Below are 21927 nucleotides of genomic sequence, written 5' to 3'. Positions count from 1 at the left end.
GCATTGGGCATATTTGCTGCAATAGATCTCTTTAAAGTGTTAAAGAGCAGATATACCACTTGGAGCCTTTAAGGTGTACCTGCCCCAAGCTATGGCATTTCAACCTTCTCATATAAGCATGCAAGCTGTACTGTGAACAGAGAGATGATGGAAGACTTGATGCATTTGAATGACAGTGTCAGTAGGAATTTTGACTGCACTGTGGTCTGCCAGAAAAACAAACAAATCTGTCTAGGAAGAAGTACAGATAGAATGCTCCTTGGAAGTGAGGGTGGAGCGACTGTGTCTCACAGACTTTGGACATGTTATCAGGAGAGACCAGTCCCTGGAAAAGGACATCATGCGTGGCAAAGCAGTGCAAAAGGTCAGTGCTGAAGAACACCTTGAATCGGATGAATCGACCCAGTGGCTTCAACAATGGGCTCCGGTGTAACATTGGTGATGATGAGGCAGGAGTGGGCAGTTTCATTCTGTTGCTTGGTTGGTTCCTTGTGCGCAGGAACTGATTGGAAGGCACGAACAATGATTCCTTTTTTTTTTTTTTTCCAGTTTTTTTCCTCCTCCCTCATCATTCATTCATCCCTCTTTCTTCTTGCTAAGTAATTACTAATTTTTATGTATCTGTTTTAGTTAACCAAGAGCTTGGCTCATACCTTATCCTGTACCTTGACTCATATCACTGCAATCTCATAACCGTTTTCTCCTCATTCCATTTTATAGGAGAGGCTCAAACAAGCTACTAGAACCAAGTTTCATGATCAGGATTCCTTGGTCCAAATCCAGGGCCCTTTTACATTATGTTCCCTCGAGAAATTCTTTTCTTTTTGGAGAGTAGATCTCTTTTTTCTTTTCCTCTTCAGCCTGCTCCTCCTGCATTACTGCAACAAATTATCTTCTACCTGCTCCCACATTCTCCTGTATGGGAGGACGGCCCCTGCCAGCACCCTCTTTTCTTCTCAGGGAAGTCCAGATGACCTTATTGATTGGATCCTCCCGAAAGGAGATGTCCTGCAACATCACTGACATCCAAGTCCCTTCTGATGTCCTCATCCCCAAATTTCAAACCATATCCACGAATGGATGTTTCCTGAATTACCAGCATGCAGAATCAATTAGAGGAAATTATCCAGCTCGAGTGTTTTCTGAATGTTCCTCTCTCTCCCCTCCCCTTCCTGTGTGTTTCTTTAAAACACACATAGATAACTTTTAGTGATGCTTAGGGTATCATTGAATAACTTTTCTCATATCTAAAAAATTGAGATATATAACATAATATTACGCTCTCATAATTTTAAGAGATTATTCATAAGTTATTTTCCTTGGAAATAATCCTTCCTACAATACCATTTTTGGTTGATATACTTGTCTATATCAAATTGAATTCCCATTAAGTCCTGAAGAATTTTCACCTAATGATGTCAAGCTGCATTTTGGAATTTTTGTGCTCTCATTTTAGTGGTGTCAATTATTCTAATTACAAACTGTGAGACTGAAGTACTAAAGACAACCATTTTATATTCCCCAGACTCCTTACAACTGTGAAAATTTAATTACTCTGGCAAGAAATGGTTACTCTTGGTTGGTCATGAAGCTTGGAAAGGTTTTGTACATACATCTGGCATAAAAATTGTGTGTTTTTTAAATTCAAAAAATGAAAATGTGAAATATGCTGCTTCATTTTGTCCTACCCACATAATGGAGCCAGAATAATTTTTTGAAATTCAAATTCGAGTATTTTCTGATTTTGATTTTGCTCTAGAGAAACTAATATAAAATATTCAGGATGAAATACGGTTATGGTTTGAGGTATATGAAGACTTTTCCACTAAATGAAATTTTATTTCTAAAAAGAATTTTGGATCAGTCAAGTAGCACCTAACATGCTCATATAACCAGAGGCATATTCAAGCCAGCAACCAGGAGTTTTAAGAAGAAGAGGGAGATAACTTCTTTCAGATGTGAACAACTCAGATATAGCTGATAACTAGGTGCTCATAGTAATGGTTTATAATCATGTTTGCATTTGGGGGTTTGTTTTGTAGTCATTTTTTAAAAATGACTTCTCATCTTCAGTTCTATAAGCTATTTCCATCTATATTATATCAGGTGTCCTTCCTAAGCCCCTCCCCTGACACTGGCCACGTAGTTTCCATAGTAACTACTACATAACCACTGCTCTTGGGGGGAGCAAAGGCCAAGGACAAAGGACTGAGTGATAGAGGCTAATTATCAAAATTAATCTGAGTAGTTAAAGCATATACCATTCTCCATAGTGGTGGAAGTCGCCAAGAACTTTTTTTGGGGGGTGAGTGGGGGCTTCCCTATTTGGAAGGGTACTTCCAATGTTTCAAAGTAGCTTTTCCAACCAAGAAATACCCTCCTCTCTCAACAATGCTCATAAATCTCTCTTCCATCTTTCCCGATCGTGACTTTCAACCAAGGCCAAACGGTCACCTCCCCATCCCTTTCATCTGCCGTGTTTTCCCATCTTGATAATGAATAAATGACCTTAGATTGCTTACACAAGCCTCTGCAAACCATCATATAGCAATTCTTACTGTGCCCATTTATCCATCCCGTCCACTTAGTACATGATTCAAGAGCTTGATTTGAAATGTGTATCCATGTGTACCCTAACTTCTGTCTTAGAAGAACACTTTCTGCTTCGATCGATGCTCTTTCCCAACTCCAGAGAGCACTGATAGCTAGAGAGAGAAGTTGCTTGCTGAGACTGGGGGAATGGTTTGGGGAAATCCAAAGTATTTACTCCCTACTTCCTTCTTTATGTCAAAATGCCTCTTTGCCAAAGTAGTTGTCCTTCCTGTAGTGAAAGAAGATGTGGCCATCTGACCCAGTAGGCTGTCAGTTTTGTAAGGAAGTCTGAGCCCTCTTCTCCCCGTTCGAATGTGAGAATTCGAAAGCAGTGGGGAAGGGATGTTGGACCTATCACAGCATTGCTAACAGACAGCCTATTACAGTATTTAATAAAAACAGAAACAGCATGCCTATCATAGGCTAATAAATCCTACCTTCTGCACGCTTTAAAAACAGTCGGAAGCAGCTTGAACGGAGCTCCTGATAACTAATTTCAGCATGTCTGTCTAGAGTGCCTGTCACTCCTATTGTCCTTCCAAACTCTTTCAGACATTTTGAGCCTAAAGCTATGAGTTAGCAAGGGTGGGACGATTCATGGTCCAGAAAGGCTTTAGGCACCAGAGGGGAGGATGATTGCCAGTGGCTACCTGGAGGACTGCACTGGATCGCTGTCATTAAAAATCCAGCGTGGCTTTTGAGGAAGATGTGACTACAGCCGGAGGTAGGATTTGCATGTCAAACAAAGGAATCTGTTGCTGTGTCGGGCTTTCCGTTTGCTCTGGGGGTCCGGTGGGGTCGTGGATTGCAGGCGGGTGGGAGGGAAGCGCTGGAAGGGGACAGGGAGAAAGGGGAGTGCGCGACCGAGGCGCCGGGAGCAAACACCGTGGCTACTACTCGGTTTTCTGGCAGAAATGCTCCCGGGACCCACCGGCCGGGCTCGGAGCCTGCTGAGTGTCGTGCGCGTTTCCCGGGGAGCAGGAGCTTAGAGGTCACGAAGAAAACAGTTCGTTTCTGCTCTGCGGGGCCAGCTGGGCTGTTGGTGGGGTGGCAGGAACACTTGGGTGGGTGGGAGGGCTGAAGGTCCAAGAACAATAAAGAGGAAGCGATCCCGAAGACTTGAAACCTGTTCGATAAATATTTTATTCCCCTGCTCCAGGGTGCGTGTATAGCCTGGGTCTACGGTTGGAAAGGGGGGGAAATGGGCGGATTTCCCCGATGAACTATTTCAGGTTCAAGGTGTTAGCCCAGAAAATTGGGTGCCTCCGTCCATTTTGCATAAAGAAAGGCCGACCCACGCTGTGTTCCTGGTTTTGCTAAGCAGAGCAGCAGAGCAAGAGTTTGGGGGGGAAAGACAGGGGGTTTCTCTCTGACCCCTTTCTTTTCAAACTGCTGGGACTGCGAATGGAAACCCCGTAGAGGTGGTAGAGGTGATGGGCTTGACCTTTCTGCTTTCCTTTTTCTTCTTCTTTTAAATGAACGGCGTAAAGGCGTAGTTCTCCTTGAGAGTCGAGGGGGTCTTGTGGGGTACCCAAGTCCAGTGGAGGATGAATGGATTTGCAAAAGGAACTTACACCGCTTTGTACTTATAATGGAATCGGTGGCGCTCAGTCAGGGAAGGAAATGAAGGGCTGAAATGCTTAAAGCCAAAAAAAAAAAAAAAAGCTCTCAGAAGCCAGTTGGTACCAATTTGATCTACAGCACAAGTTTCAGCATTTGTCATTGCCTCTGACCTCCGTGAGCAGTGGCAGGACTGGAGCGAGTGAGTGCGTTTCTCCACTTGCCCTGTTCCCTGTTGGACTTCCTAACTCCCACATGTGGAAATGTTACTTTATTATTGTGAAAAACTCTCTGTTGTGATGCACTGATGGAGCTACAACAAATGACAAAGAAGGATTAAACCACTGCCCATTTAAAAGAACACAGGGTTCTTTCTCCAAAGGCAGCCACAGGTTCTGTATTCCCGCATTGTTAAGGAGGGGGGAAAGTGAAAGAGAATGCTGGTCTGTTTGCGTCTGGTTAAGTACGGAAGTTAAAGTGGGGTTTTTACTTGCCCTGCTTTTGTGGTTACAAGTTTGTGCTTTAGTGAGCTTCTGTCTGCCTCCTGCCACTCACAGGCAAAGTTGAAATCATTGCCCTATGGTGGGTAGCGTGTGTGCTTACAGTGGTGTGTCTATTTCTTAATAATTTGGTGGATATTACTGATCCATCTGAACTCTCACATGTCCATGAGATGGCTGTATAGAGCACCTGGGGCAATTGATGGTTATTGCACTGTTTTGTGCTCTTATGTGGCCAGTGAATGGTGTGACCTTGACCGTGTAAAGTCCGAGTCTCTAGTTGACTGAGCTCTCCCTTCAGGGATTCCTAGAGGGAAGGCAAGTGACTGCTGTACACAGACAGAAGCGTGCTATGTACCTGCACACACATTTCACTCACTGCTATCACAATTCCAAATCTGAATATGACTTCTGTTGGGCTCATTAATGTCATTTTTTTTTCAAATGATTTCACTGTTTTCGATCTTCACCAATCTCTTCTGAGTCTAATGACTTCAAGTAATTCTTTTCAGCAGCAATGCGTGCGGTAAAAGTTGTCAACAGAAAGAATTGTTTTGCTGTATGCGTGCTCACAACATGTTCCTGACAAACTAAACTGATTTCTCATCATTTTCAGAGATATGTGGATAAAAATGATCATTTTCGTGTTTCAAGCTGTGCCCCCACACAATGTGAAAAATGCAGAGGAGATGGGATCATTTTTGTCTCTGTGAACTTCGGAGACCACCAAAGTCGTAATTTATTCAAAACAATCCACTTTGTGTTGAACATTAATTTAGTCGTCTGCTTACATGGGTAAACATCAACTGAAACATTTTCAGTTATCTTTCTCTTTCGGTTTCTGCTACACCTAACAGCAAAATAACAGTAAGTCTCTAGTTATAGAAGAAGAAAAAGACTGGGCTCCACCACGACACACACAAAAAATAGGCAAAGCTTTCGTCATGCTTGTTTTCTCAGTCCCCATGGGTAGGTAGCACAGTCATCACATCAGTCGCTGAGCATCCAAGCTTGTCCTTGTTCTCTGCCTCTCTCATACGCACCCAGTCATCATTCTAGTTTACTGATAGGTATCAGAGCAGGCATTTCTCCAGCTAACGCAATCTTCTTCTCTCATTACAATATAATGAAAAATGCATCTTCCCAAACTGCGTGCTATTATAGCATATCCAAAAGCAGATGATCATAATAATTATATATAGAATTCTGCCAGTATGTGAAGAAAAAAACCCTAGAAAAATAGCACAATGTGGTAACAATGGTTATCTCTGTATGGAAGTATGGGTGAATTTTATTCTTTTTATTCATTGGTAGGGTTAGGAAAACTTTCAGAGAGTGTATTATATTAGTAACCACAAGAAGACAAAGATTTAGATGCGTATCTATTGCCATATTTTCCCATTATTATACTTTATATCATTCTCTACTTATTGACTCTTTATCTCATAGTTATTTATGAAAACTGCTTTCTATTGGAAAGCTGCACAGAGAAGCCATTCTCTTGCTAGAATCTCATTGAGATTTTTGGTGCATGTCATGAATAACTTGGTGTCATCATTTCTCAGAAACAGAAGTCTACCCCTTACCTCAAGTTTCCTAGAAGAGATGGTAATGTACATGGATAGAGAGATAGCAGTACACAGATCAAACATTCTCACATCTCACAGTGCTTTCCTTTGCTCCTGCTGTCCCCTTAGAGAACTCATCTCTTACTCTTCGGGTATCTGCCCAAATGTCACTTTATCAAAGGACATCCCTAAAAACCATCTTTCAGATTATATCCCTTTACATGTCTTCTATTTCCATTCCCTGCTTCCTCTTCCTCCATAACATACCGTGTTCCCTTAATAAATTTTATGTTCAGTTTTTATTGGAATGCTCCCTTCTGCTGGAATGTAAACTTTACAGAAGCAGCATTTTGTGTCATTTATTTCTGTATCCACACCAACTAGTATAGGGTCTAGGTGCTTAATAAATATTTGTTATATGAATGAAGAACTTGTCGAACATAGGAATTGAGTGTTAGAATATAAGAATGCAAATAGATTTGAATTTTTTAAAATCCATAAGTAACCATTGGACATCATGCCTAGGTTTTTCACTTGCACGGTCAGAACTCTTCTTCCTAACATCCTGTTTCCTTTCCCAAAAAGAAAGACACTGTGCCTGTTAAGAGATTTTATGATGATTTTCTTTATCTTCTCTATAAAAATACTTTTTCAGAAACCACGTCACTGATTGCAATTTGTGTCGAAGCAAATGAAAATTCAATTTGGCCGCAATTGCTGGAATCCAAAAGACGTCTTCTATTTCAAAAAGGACATTTCACAGATATTCTATATGGATGACTAGGAAGGCAGGTGTGCCCTGTGTTTGCTCCGAGGGAAGGGCTTCTGAAGCCCAGTTGGATATGAGGTTGGAGTCAATAGGCTCTTCTGTACATATGAGCCCCAGCAGCCTGGGTGGCAATAGGAATCAACCCACTCTAATCAATACGTGTATTATTTATTTACAGTCTCTCAAAGTCCATATCAATGGTCTTGTGTCTACTTATCAGGGACTATCTCTACAGTCACAAAATATCTTTGTAGCAATTAACTCCAAATTAAGCCCCCTGTTCATGAGCTAATTATGATTCCTAGTGGCCCTAAGAGCAGAGTCGAACTGCTCCCTAGGGGTTTCAAAATGACAGATCCTTTCAGGAGCAGGCAGCAGCATCATTCTTCTGCAGAGAGGCCGATATTGGGGTAAGCAGCCAATTGCATGATCCACAGCACCACTAGGGACCCTTTAGGTTGATTAAAATATAATAAATAAGTGTATTCCCCTAATTGGGCATAAATAATAATAACCACAATTTTGAGAGTGCTTTACAGTCTAGAAAATTGCTGTAATGTGCAAAGGACATAACATATGAGAAATGCAGAGGCTTTGGGAAAGTATATACTTCGTCTAAATTGCACTGTCTCTACTTCATACCTATGTGACCTTAAGCAAGTTGGGTTTTGTTCTGTTTCTTATATCGGTAAAACTCCATTTCCTCATCAAAAGTTGGTGATACAAATATTTAAGTAATATTTAAATGCAGTAAGATATGGCAGAGCCCCAGCTGAGTACCTGGCATAAAGGAAATGTTTAAAAAGTATCACTATTTTTTATTGGTATTGTCATTTAATCTTCACAGCATGCCTAAGCAGCAGATATCATAATTTCTATTGAACAGATAAGAAAACTAAGGTGTATAGAAGTTTATCAAATTGCTCAAGGTCAAAGTGTTAGCAAATTATCTGCATTTACTCCACAGCCCAGAGACTCTAAGTGAATAGAATGGCAGCAGTATAACCATCTTTCATGCATCTAGTGACTGAAGGCAGCCAGTGATTGGGGGATTTTTTTAAGGAGCTAAAGAAGAGATTTGTCTTTCCTCTATAAATAATATGGGTACTTAATTTTTTCTTTTTAAATAAAAATTAAATATATATGAGGGGACTTCAAAAAGTTAGTGGAAAAATTCCATCTTTTCATTCCAATTTTCTATGATTTTTAAAGCCCCCTTGTACTTCTGGAAATAACTGACTGCAAAGTTACTCATTAATAAAATCTCAAACTTTAGTAATGCAGTGAAACGGCTACATGCTTTTTGTCTCCGGTATAATCCATCTATATGACTTTCTGTCTCTCTCACAACCCACACACGCATGTGAAAGTTGTGAACATTGGACATTGAATAAGGAAGAGAGAAGAAAAAATGGACGTCTATGAACTATAGTGATGGTGAAGAATATTAAAAGTACCATGGACTGCCAAATGAACAATCAAACCTGTCTGGGAAGAAGTACAGCCAGAATGCTCTTAGAGGCAAGAATGGCGAGACTTCATCTCATGGGCTTTGAAGATGGTATCAGGAGAGGCCAGTCCCTGGAGAAGGGGCCGTGATAAAGAAGAAGGCCCTCAATGAGATGGATGGACACGGGCTGCAACAATGGGCTCAAACATAAGAAAAATTGTGAGGATGGTGCAGGACCCAGGAGGCATTTTGCCTGCTTGTACATAAAGCAGCTAGGAGTCAGAATTGACTCAATCGCACCTGACAACAACAATATCCCGTTACCATTGAGTAGGTTCTGACTCATAGAAACCCTAAGGGTTTCTGAGGGTATAAATATTCATGAGAACAAAGATCCTTATTACAGCCTTGTGGTAGTCATAGAATCTGGTGTCAATTTGAAAGGATTACGAGTGAAGGGGTGGAGTCTGGCCTGTCAATCAAGATATAACCAATGAGGCCTCTGTGTGGGCATGGCCTTCTCCCGAGAATTCTGAGAACTCCTGTATTTTCCTCCTGGGAGGCAGGAGACACCTCCCTCTCTGCTCACTTCCTATGAGACATCCCTGAGGAGAAACCACATGGATCTACCCTGATGCAGCCCTGGAAACTAGAGGAGCCACATGGAAACCCCTGCCAGTGCTGAGATGCTTACAATGCCACTGGATCCAGAAGACTTCCAACCCAATGACCTGTGATCTTCTTATATTCGGCATCATTGCATGCATTTCATGAGTCTGAAGAGATCTTTAGAGCTTGGTATTGGACATATGGTTTAATATCAGACTGATGGACTAGATCTGGACTGGGCTGGAATGTTCTCTCAATATTCAACTGCACTTGTACTTAAACCTCTTGCTCATACACATACTAGCATGTCCATGGATTTGTTTCTCTAGACTACCCAGACTAGCACAAGCCCTGTAGACCGATTTGAATCCCAGTTCTATCTGTTGCCAATTACTTTACTGAGTCTTCTTTTCCTTTCTTGAAATTCAGTCTCAAATAAAGCATCATTTGTGGAAGTTTTTTGAGCATTAAATGGGAGAATTTATGCATAACTGTTAGCTCCATGCTTGGCACAAATGAAGTGGATACAGATATTACCTCTTTTAATATTACTTATTACTATCAAAATGAAACTTCCAAACATTAATTATGGATATTTGGATTTTGACAGTAAAAATGAACTTTAAACCTGAATTATATACGAATATGAGTCCTGGTAGTGCTGTATGGGGCTGTAGGTTAGACACTGGGCTGCTCACCATAAGACCTGTGCCTCAAATATGGGAGCCACTACATGGAAAGAAGATGAGCGGCCACGCTCATTCAGATTTATACCCTCCGAGAAGCTCTCGAGCAGTGGCTCTCAACCTTCCTCAGGCCACAACCCTTTCATACAGTTCCTCATGTGGTGGTGACCCCCAACCATACAATTAAATCCGTTGCTACTTCATAACTGTAATTTTGCTACTGTTATGAATCATCATGTAAATATCTGATATGGAGGATCGATTTTCATTGTTCCAAATTGAACATAATTGAAGCATAGCAATTCAACACAAAAACAACATGCCATTCTATATTGTGAAATATTTATTTCCAATGACAAATAAATGAACTTTTGTCTTGAAACATGGTGTAGCATGGGTCACTGTCTTCACGCCGGGTACTCGTCTGTGGGCATATCTGCAAGTGGGCAGACCCGCCTGGAGATGGATAGAGGAGCCGTGTCTCGGTTCCTAAGACCACCGGAAATATGTGTTTTCTGATGGTCTTAGGCGACCCGTGTCAAAGGGTCGTTTGACCCCCAAAGGGGTCGTGACCCACAGGTTGAGAATCGCTGCTCTATAAGGTTTCTCTGAGTCAAAATCCACTCAAGGGCAAGGGAAGAGATCGATTAATAGACACATCGATCAATTATGCTAAAGACTTCCAAAAGTTTGTGGGGGAAAATGCTAATTCCATTGAGGTTAACTTTTATGTCAACTTCGGTAGGCCAGCATTCTCCCACAGTTTGATCTAACATAGCGTGATCAACTCCACGATGGGATCCTCTGTGAAGAGGCCACACACTTGTTATTAATGGAGTAGATGTCACTGAGCCGATTCCAACGCACAGCAACCTTACGTATAACAGAAACAGACACTGCGGCGTCCGGCATCATCCTCAGAAGTGTTCTTATTCTCGAGCCCATTATTGAAGCTTTTGGGTCAGTCTCTCTGGTGGAGGGCTTTCCTTCCTTCCATGCCCTTGCACTTTACCAAGCATGATGTCCTTCTCCACGGACTGGTCTCTCCAGATAGCATGTCCAAAATATGTAAGATGAAGTCTCATGATTCTTGCTTCTAAAGAGAGTCATGCTAGCCATAGTTCTTCCTCTTCCTCCCAGACAATTATATATATTATATATAAGTTCATGGAAATTTTTCATTATTATTTAATTCCACTTTTCCATGAATTAAAAAAAAAATTCTATTGTGAACTGGGTGAAAGTTTGCAGAGTAGATCATCGATTTTACATTAAATACTTCATACATACTTTGCTTCATCTCAATCAAGACAATGTCCTCAGTGCAACACCACTCAACCCACCATACTAGAACTTCTCCAAATCTCTTTGAGTATGTTATCACACTGAGACTTTGTGTTGAAATCATCTCCTTTCATTTTTATTTCTTGAGACTGCACATCTCCACTTTTATTCAATGGAACTCATTTAAGAGTCTTTTAAGTGCCCAGGAATTGTTTAGGAGTTGAAGGCGTTTGAGCATCAGACCAGCATCAGAAACCAATTATCCTATAACAATTGCCTCTTGTTTCTTAAGCCCAAAATGAAAGAAGAAATTCTAGAAAACGTGAGAAACATCTGCTTCTCTGTGATAGTGAGCAAGTTTTATAAATTCATGTGTTTGAGATAGTAAGAATTTCAAAAGAGCATTTTCCCCATACTTACCTCAACATCCAATGTCTATTCTGTGGTTGCCTTGGCTCATTTTCTAGTAAACTGACCCTAAAGATGCATGAAGGTTCACATAACATGATTTTCGTGCACAACATGTGTGAAACTGGAAATTAGCATCATCAATTATTCTAGATTTAGCATCACTAATTTCTGAATACAAATGGCATTTTGTTTAATTGCCCAAAACAATTATCAGCACCTCCAATTAGGCTGTTGGGAAACTCTTAAACACTTAGGATCCTGGTTAAACTTCTCTTTCATCAATCCTGAATCTCATCTACTACCAAATAACTCCTCACTTTCCAGGACCGTGGTTTTGCCCGGCTAATGATTCCTGTACTATATTGTCACTTTCAAATCCACCTCAGTTCATGCAACTGATCCCAAGATGCCATCCCATAATAAAAGTGTGGCTGTGTCATTGCCATGAAAGTGCCATGCCCTTTCAAGGTTTTGATTATTACCTTCACAAGATGCTGCCCCTCTGTACACCAAGAATGCCCTGCACATAGCTCTATCGTGCCCTTATCACTTTGGGTTCTGATCTTGCCACCAGTCTGAGGCATCACAGAATTTCCTCCTTTTTCAGCAGAGTTCCTGGCAGTATTATTTAATATGTTTCTCGAATGAATGAATGAATGAATGAGTGATGTAGACACTAAAATCTAGTGTCTACTTTGACCTGAGAAAAGGCAAACTGCGCATCCAAATGACACACCCCAGAAATACAGTGCTGCATACAACAGCTTTACAGTCGTAAAGCCTGGAGCCTGCCCCGTGCTTCCTAGGCACTCATTCAACTGTCCTCTCCCCTCTCCTCTTCATATTCTCAGCCCCTATCAGATGCTCAGTTTAATGGGGTCTCTGCCCCTTTCTCTGTGCTGTTTGCCCATAGCCATTACCTTATCTTTCTAAGGAACACGGTGGAGACTTCCATTCAAAGTAGACTTTGAGTCTGACGGCTTCAGACAGCAAAAGCCTTAACTCCCCATCAAAGCCTGGGTGACAGATGAGACTGAGTGAGGATTTCAGCTCAAGGGGAGGGGAGGGAATACCTCAGCTGTCAAAATGTCAAGCTCGCTGACTTCTTAGGAAAGAAGGAGGAGATGCTTATAATACTGGGCAGGAGGCCTTTGGTTTACATTTGCCAGCATTTGTACTAAATAGGGAAAATGTCAGATGAAGCCCACATGCAGGTCCCTTGTCACCAGGGCGTTTTCCTGAATGTGAATTTAGGATACTAGAATATCCTGGACATGGGAGCTCAGTGTCAGTTTTTCAACAAGCACATTCCATGAATAAAAATGGTTAAGCAAATAGTAAAATATGGAATTAAAATTCTGAGATATAATTTCCAGTCCAGATGGTTAGATCATAAACTCTTTGAGAGTAGATACTATGTTTCCATACATCTGGGGTGATGAGATGTGATTTAAATGAATATGATATTTATTTTTAATGGCTCTTTATTGTAAACCTGTTTAATACAACATTTTCTAACTTAATGATTTTCATGTGTACAATTTAGTTAAATCAATTACATTAATCATTCCATTCAACCATACCAATTTACCAATTTTCTTTGTCAAATTTCTATCACTGTGACTGGAATTCAAAATTTTAAAATATACAATGAATTTAAATAAGATCAGTAAAATCTACTTCTTGATAGATGTACATTTTCCAAAATTCGTAGGTCACTAGAACTCTATTAAATTCATGTGCTTATTTTTTCCCCCTTTTGATTGATATATCCTTATCCCTTTACCATACTTCACGAGGCAAAGACTTACTTTAAAAATCAGGTAAAGGTCTTATCTTTATTTTCCAGGCTAAGTCTGCTTGACTGGCATTTAAGATCTAGAAACCACAAAAGTCTGAGTTATGATGAATCCCTTCCTGTCCTTTGCTGTCAATAAGGGAAAAAGGGGCTTGCCATTCCCCAAATGTTGCCTGTTCATTCATAGGATCTGATTATTCACAAGCATTCCCAAGAGTTACCAAACCAATCCATACAGGCTGCTCATCAAGAAAGATTCAATTTGATATTCTCTGAATAAGGCCCTTAGGAGTCTGATGGCTTAGTGGTTACACAGTGAACTGCTAATCACCAGGTCAGAAGTTCGAAACCACCCAGCCGCTGCTCAGGAGAAAGATCAGACTTTCTAACTCTGCCCTGTAGGGACACTGTGAATGGGAGTCACGGTTTGTTTTGTTGTGTTGTTTAATTCTTTTCATTAAAAAATTTACCTGATATCTGGTACAGGTTAAGCATTTGACCCCATAACTTTATCTGTAAAAGTCATGTTATCTTTCCAAATGAAACTCTTGGAAAGTTAAAAATAGTCAGCAATTCAAATGTAAATCCAGGACGTTTATTCCATTGTATCAAACACAGTGGATCATTTTGGCAAGTCATGGGAAGGAAATATTGCTCATGAGGTAATTCTTGAATGTTGAGTGTCCGATTTTGTATAAGGTGTAAATCTCAGATCATGTAGCTTCCTCGATTCTCAGAATTCATAGTTTAGCTAAACAACTGAGATTACTTCAGAAGCTGTGTATTTCATAGGAGTTCTAGAATCAGATTTTCTTTGGGTTTTTTTTGTTCTTCCAATAGAGTCCAAATAAAAAATTTAGGGAAAAAAGAAAAATATAACATCCCTAATGACCAGAGTGTCCTCAAACTTCAAAGTCTGAAATATCACAGGATCAAACCAATTTCTCTCTATGTGGGTCATGAATGATTCGTTTAACTTTGCTTCCTAGTATTCTTATTTGGCCCCTGTGTGCTGTTTGCAAACAATCAGATGGATATCTCTATGTAGAAAATCCAAGATGTTTGCTTTTAATAAGTAAAAGTAGAACTAAACTCAATTCTTCATTGGAATGAGTCTAAAGAGAAGTTGAGAGAAGGAAATAAATAAATAAAATAGAAGGAATGTTACCAACTGAGAGAAAATCTGTTTTGGAATGTGGAAAACATATCAATCAGCCTGGGACAGAGAAAACTGACCAGAGAATGTTGATAGTAACTAGTCTCTCAATCTTCAAAGTCAATTTCCCATTGACAAGTGGATTGAGTATCTGCTGAACTGAATGGGAAAAATAAAAAATGAAACTAGAATGAAGGAAAGAGAAGATGTGATATGAAAGAGGGTGTCTATATGACAAATTGTCGTGTGTGTGGTTTTATTTCAGACACACAAGGATGTTTTGTATGTTTGCTAAAAGAAAATTCTTCCTCAGAAGGGTGAATGTGAGCATTCTTAAATTAAGGCGTCCACATCATTCAACAACAACAAAAAGCATTATCTATCCTTGTACTTGTATTTCTCAGTCCTCATTCATGCGCATGCCGTCACTTAATCATTCATATATTCTACATTGCTTATTGAACATTTGTTATGGACTAGGCATAGGCACTATGATGGGTTGAGTCAAATCAGAGAGTTCTCCTAATGGAGGTTATAGTCCTGAAGGAGAAAGACATTTTTCAAATAATTATCCAGATAAATGTAAAATTGCAAATGTAGTAAGTGCAAAGTGCTTATTTACTTGAAGATATTAATGTAGTCAGATGTCAGGGAAAGGTTCTCTGGAGAAGAGATAACGAGATGCTAAAATTTCACCTCTTTATTTTTCTGATTCTTTTCTCTTTTATTGTTTTTTAAAAATCATTTTATTGGGGGTTCTCAACAGCTCTTATCACATTCATACATTCATCCATTGTGTCAAGCACATTTGTACATATGTTGCCATCATCATTCTCAAAGCATTTTTTTAACTTCCTTGTTTCTTCATTTAGTAGAACGAGGAAGTAGAGAAGCAGGGTGAAACAATAAAGGTCAGAGATGCATCACAGGTGGAGAACACGTAGAATGATAAAATATGGATATTCAGCCAATATATATGAAGCCAAGCATTTGTCCACAGTTTTGTCTGTGTCTGTGTTTGTGTGAAAGAATGAGAGAGAGAGAGAGAGAGAGAGAGAGAGAGAGAGAGAGAATGGTACTACCCGAGTAGAGTTCACATTCCATAAGGAGTAATCACAAATGAAAAGAAACAAAGAAAAGAGTAGGTGTAGACGGCACCTGTGATCTTGTGGCTGAAGGGCACGGGCCAAGCAGCTGGAGGATAAAGATAAGCCTGGAGAAGCAGATGCGATCCTGCCTATGCAGGATCTTACAGGGCTTGTGGTTGAGTTCGCTCATAGGAAAGAGCAGTAAAAAGTAATTAAACTTATTAAGCAGAAAGTTGACAAATATTTGTGCTTCAAAAAGATGTCTTGGATTGTAATCTGGTGGGCAAATCAGGGAAGAGTCCACGTGGACACCAAGGGTTGGTGGGCATCTCGCTGGTGGTGGCTTTGACCAGCTAGGAGGGTGATGATAGGAGAGTGGCTGGAAGTAGCCATGCTTAGGAGACTTGGTGATGGGCTAAATTTGAGAATATGGAGAAAGAAAGAAAGGAAGAGATTTGAACAACTGGGTGGATTTTGAGATTTTGGAATACCAGAATAATACTCAAGTTCTTTCCTATTAAAAAAAACTGTTGTCTATACTTACTGCTTCCAAGTCCTACTCCCCACTTGTGTTTAAGTTGCTATTGCATGAATTCTGGTCACACTGCTTTCCAGCCACAGCCTTCCAAACCTTTTCAAGCATCTCTGACTTGGCCTTTGCTCAGCCCTCAAGATTACTTATTACATTCAAAACGTTACAGTTCTCTCTTCCTACATTTTCACATTGAAATCTTGACTTTCATGATATTTAACTTTCCAGGTTTCTCTCATGCTTTATAGTTCTGTTTTATAGTCTCTCCTTTGTTTAAAACATGTTCATCTTATTTTTAAAAATGAATTCTGTCATTTAAAATATCATCTGTGTACACTTAAATTCAAGCCATCTCTTCAGTTGTAACCTTGCTTTCCATTCCAAGTCCTGTGTTGCCTGCTACCTAGTAGCTAACTTCCTGCCACTGCCATTGTTAGACTTCCAAGTTCATTGCCCAACTACCCACATGTCAGTATCTAATAGGTTCACTCAGTCTGATGTTGCTAGTCATGGAACAACTGATCTTAAATATTTTAAAATGAAGATGTGTCTCTGAATCCTATTACAGGTATAGACCATATTGAGCTGAGTCCTGGGGATTCTTCTATTTTTTAAATCATTTTATTGGGGCTCATACAACTCTTGTCACAATCCACACATACATCAATTGTGTAAAGCACACTGATACATTCGTTGCCCTCATCATTCTCAAAACTCACGCTTTCCGCTTGGGCTCCTGGAATCAGCTCCTCATTTTTCTTTTCCACCCCCCTCCCTCCCCGTGCCCCCTTCCCTCATAAACCCTTGATAATTTATAAATTATTGTTTTATCATATCTTGCACTGCCCGGCATCTCTCATCACCCACTTTCAGTTGCCTATCCCCCAGGGAGGAGGTTATATGTAGATCCTTGTAATCGGTTCCCATTTTCTACCCCCGCCCCCCCCTTCCCTCTTGCCTCCAGGTATCACCACTCTCACCACTGGTCCTGAGGGGTTCATCTGTCCTGGATTCCCTGTGTTTCCAGTTCCCATCTGCACCGTTGTGCGTCCTCTGGTCTAACCAGGTTTGCAAGGTAGAATTGGGATCATGATAGTGGTGGAGAGGAAGTGTTTAAGAACTAGAAGGTTGTGAGTTTCATCAATGCTACACTGCACCCTGAGTGACTCATCTCCTCCCCACTACCCCTCTGCAAGGGATGTCCAGTTGTCTACAGATGGGCATTGAGTCCCCATCATGCACTCCTTCTTTTAATATAGCTTATTGCTTTTATTCCTCATCATGCTAATAGATCCCTGTCATTCTCAACTTTTGACTATTATGATACTTTTCCCACTCATCTCCTCGACTCGAGACTGTAATTTTTTAAAATAGGGCCCCTGAATTACTTGTACCAGGATTATCTGGGGAAGTTACCAAAAAAAATATCAAATCACCTTGCTTTTTGTTTAATTAAAAAAATTTTAGGGTAAAGTCTGGGAATGGTAAAAATCATGATAGGTGAATCTTCCACACATAGATGAGGAGGAAACATATTCTAAAATCTTTCTGCTCTTGCTTTCTTCTATACAGGCCTTCCATTTTCTACGTAGACTTTTATCATGGGAGTTCCAAGCACAGGCGCTGTCAGAATTGGCTAACAAGAGCCTCCGGTCTGTGGTGCCCAGATAAGTGTCCGTCCTAATCTTTACCTCCTTTCCCTTACTCTTACAACCAAACTGTCTTGCCAAAGAGAAAGAGCAAAGAGGAACAAACAAACAACAATAAATTCCCTGTCCGTGAGTCCATTTCAACCCACTGGATAGAGTACAACTGTCCCCAAGGGTTTCCAAGACTACGCTTTCATGGCAGAGGACTGCCACATTTTTCCACCACAGGCAAGCAGCCGGTCAGTTTAACTGCTGATATTTTGGTCAGGAGTTGAGCACTTTAACCACTGTGCCATAAGGGTTCCTAACTACCTCGTGTTTTTAAGTACTGTTGAATAAGCGACTCTATGTTCAACAGAACAAAACATGACCTGGTCCTGCTCCATCCTCACAATTTCTAGGCTGGGGACCATTGTTTCAGCCACCGTGTCAATCCATTTCATTGAGAATCTTCCTTCTTTTGTGCTAACCCACTGCGTTACCAAGCGTGAGGTCCTTTCCAGGGACTGGTCCCTCCTGATAACATGTCCAAAGGACAGGAGACCACAGCTCGGCACCCTTGCTTCTAAGGAGCCGCTTTAGTGAAACAGGCGGTCACATCAATCTTCTGCAGTGGGGCTGATGAGCTGCCATTAACCTTTGGGTTAGCAACTGAACATTTAAACATAATACCACCATGGCTCCTTCTAAGTGACCGTACTTCTTCCAAAACAGATTTGTTCTTGCTTGTGACCGGATGGTATATTCAATATTCTTTGCCAACATCATATTTCAAATACATCAATTCTTCTTCAGTCTTCATTATTCATTTTTCAGCTTTCACAGGGAGAGTGACTATCTGATGGCTTGGACCAAGCACATCTTAGTCCTCAAAGTGAAATCTTTACTCGTTAATATTTTAAACAGTTCTTTTGCAACAAATTTGCACAATATAGTATGTAATTTGATTTGTTTCTTGACTGTTGCTTCCATGATCATGAACCAAGTAAAGTAAAATCTTTGACAACTACAATCTTTTCTCCATTTGTTATGATGTTCATTGACCCAGTTGTGAGGATTTTTTGTTTACATTGCAGTGTAATCAATACTGTATCATTTGATTTTCATCATTAAGTTCCTCAAATCCTCTTTGTTTTCTGCATGTAAAGTTGGGTCATGTCCACATTGCAGGTTATTAATGAGTCTTCCTCCAATCCTGATGCTGAATTCTTCTTCACGTAGTCTGGCTTCTCAGATGATTTTCTCAGCATTCAGATCGAATAAGTATGGTGAAAGGATATACCCCAATACACAGTTTCCCTGATTTCAAACCATTCAGTATCTACTTGTTCAAATGATTGCTTCTTGGTCTATGTATAGAGGGTCCTCAGGAGCACAATTAAGTGTTCTGGAATTCCCATTTTACTGCCATTATCCATAATTTATTATGATCAATAAAACACAAATCAACACCTTTTTTATAGTCTCTGATTTAAATCCAGATGCATCTGACATTAGCAGCGATGTGCTCCATTCTATGTCTGCTTCTGAATCTGGCTTGGGCTTCTGGCAGCTCCCTATTGATATACTGCTGCACTAGCCTTCAAAGATTCCTGTCACATCCTCATGCTGCTGTCCCTTGGTCCCAAGTAGTTCAAAGTCCTGGCAAGGTGTCCTTTCGCTCTCATTTTCACCTGACAAGATCTGGAATACCCTCAAATGTTCTTTCATGGATAAAGACTCTTCTAACTTCTCTCTCTCTCTCCCTCCCTCCCTTTCTCTCTGTTTCCTCTTTCCTTTCCATTTCATATTCTCTCCAGTGTATGAACTCTCTCAGGCATTACTTTTTTCTACATGTTATTTTTTTCAGTACAAATTTCATGAAAATACACATTTCATTTTATATAAAGTTGGATTTACAGAATACAAAGAGCATTGTCCCTGGTTTGAAATTCATCTGCTGCCTGTTCTTGGGCAAGTCATTACCTTCTCTGACTTTCACTGTCTTCATTTGTTATGAAGCATGGTGTCACTAAACTTAGGAGAGGTTGCTCAGTATAAGTTGAGGTGTCTTATAAAAAAGACTGGGTCATGAAATTGTCTATCATCAACTATATTTATAAAAATAGCAACGTTATAATTCCTCATCAGAGTCTTGTATATGTTAATCCAAAATCCTTAAAAATATTCCTGGATTCTATACTGTACTTTACAACCACTTTATCCATCAGGTTTTTGTCCACCGAATATAATAATGTTATTGCTATTGGCCTAAAGAGATCGAGACAAGAAGAGTGAGAACTACACAAACACCAAGTGAGCAAACAATTAATACACCACAGTGCTTACCCTGGCCTATTCCTTTTTCAAAGCAGGTGAACAAACATCAAATTTAAGAATAAGCTTAAGCAAGCTCTTTTCTAATGAGAGAATGCTGTTAAATAAAGGTCAGCAAAGTAACCTCACTCACTGTCTCTTGTTTATAGTCCACCTGGGCATCCTGCGAACGTACCCAGATGTTTTCTCCGGTGCATTACCTTAACTACATACCACTTCACTCTTGCTAGGATTCCAGGTGATTCTGCCTCATAGCAACGCCATGCGATAAAGTAGAGCTGCACCTTAGGGTTTCCAAAGCTGTTATCATGAATGGAGCAGACTGCTCACATCTTCTGAAGAGCGGCTGGTGAGTTCAAATCACTGGCCTTTTGGATAGCAACGGAACACTTAACCACTGTGCCCAGGATGCCTTAGGAATCAGAGTAGTGAGGGTGTTTTCCAAAACAAGAAAATGATATTAAATTTCACTAATTCCATAATAAAGTGGCAGGTCGTTTACAAAAAATCAAAAAGGACAAGGCAAAATCACTTCGGTGCCATCAAAGAACTAAGTGGACATTGAGGAAGCTGACTGTATCGTCACAGCAATGTTTGTTTCACAAAAGGGAAACAACGGCGAGCACGGTGGGCAGAAATATAGTAGGCTGCAGGGGAGGGTGTAAATGCTGTTTTATTAAGAAGCTATCTCTGTTGTCTCTTGTAGTTAATAACCTAACATCTTTCCTGGTTTTGTGGGCTTCACATTGAATACATACTGAATTACTTTCTTATAAATCTGTTTGATGGACATCATCATCCCCATTTTAAGACAGGGAACTGGAATGCAAAGACACTAACAGTCCTGTCCCAAGTCATAGCAGTAATGGAAAAGTCAGACTTCCAACTGAATCCCCCTGACGCTGAACCCAATACACTGCTCAGGCCACATTGTATGGCTTAAGTATGAATTCCTCCCTCTACCTGTAAAACCAGCTTTACCCAAACTAGAGAATTTCCAGAGAGGTTTCATAGGCTAAAACTATATTAAAAAATTAGTTATTCAATTTTGATGGGGTGACTGATCACTTTAAGACCTTAGAAATTTCAGCAATGATAACCACGCCCCCAAACAAACAAACAAACAAACAAGCAAACATAGTGCCAGTGAGTCCATTTCCCTCATATCCACTGTCATCAAGTTCATGAGTCTGACACACGTGACAGTGTACAAAGCACTGCAGAACTGTTCCTTGGGGTTCCTGAGACTCTTAACCTTGACTGAGCAGACAGCCTCAACCTTCTCCTGTGTAGTGGCTGGTGGGTTTGAACCACTGTACTTCCAAGGGTGTCTAGAGAAACAAAGCCAGGGGCACTCATTTGGGTGCAAGAAAGAACTTTCTTGAGAGGGATTCGATGTGAGAGACCCTCAGCCAAGGAGGTCAGTTCAGGCAAAAGACTTTATTTAAGTCTTACTAGGGTCAGACACATAAGATTGGTGTCTGCCCACCCAGAGGCAGAGAAATGTGGGCTTTAAAAGGGAGTTTTGTGGCTGGAGGGACGTTGGGCTCTTTTGCCTCTGTGGGGTTATTCTGGGCAGTGGCCGGGCGAGTTTGGATTGTTCTGGATTCCTGAGCAGAGCAGATTTCTATTTCATGGATATCAAGAAGTACTTTCATTTCCAAAACCTGCTCCCGTCTCGTCTAACTCAAGTTCCCAGATCCAATGCTAGCCGGAGCCCTCTACACATCCACGTTGGTGGCCCACTGGGGCTGCCCCTTGAGGCTGATAAAGAATCCGAGCACATCCGAAGGTGAAGGCAAGAGATAAAAAGGGTGGTCCCCTGTTTCTCTCTTCCAAAAAGTCTACACCCCCAAGGAGAAAGGTGAGGCTTTTTACTCCCTTAAAGATTTACCATCTTAGAAACTGTTCATCTGGGTTGACTAGAGAAACAAATGCATAGACACTCGCATGTGTGTA

At 40.6% G+C, this 21927-nt stretch overlaps 1 protein-coding gene across 1 annotated transcript in view; it reads left to right on the top strand.

Moving 5' to 3' along the window:
- The first annotated feature begins 3047 nt into the window (after positions 1-3047).
- KCNMB2 (potassium calcium-activated channel subfamily M regulatory beta subunit 2) overlaps positions 3048-21927 on the top strand; it is a 367341-nt gene continuing 348461 nt past the window's right edge. Inside the window, exon 1 of the mRNA XM_004708595.3 lies at positions 3048-3316. The gene's annotated coding sequence lies outside the window, so the exon portion shown is untranslated. The remainder of the gene's footprint in view (positions 3317-21927) is intronic.

Source organism: Echinops telfairi, unplaced genomic scaffold (assembly GCF_000313985.2).
Source record: "Echinops telfairi isolate 266 unplaced genomic scaffold, ASM31398v2 ScPeMD7_4225;HRSCAF=4972, whole genome shotgun sequence".
In the NCBI taxonomy this organism is placed as follows: domain Eukaryota; kingdom Metazoa; phylum Chordata; class Mammalia; order Afrosoricida; family Tenrecidae; genus Echinops; species Echinops telfairi.
Note: the sequence above shows the minus strand (reverse complement) of the source record. Positions and strands in the feature narration are given on the sequence as shown.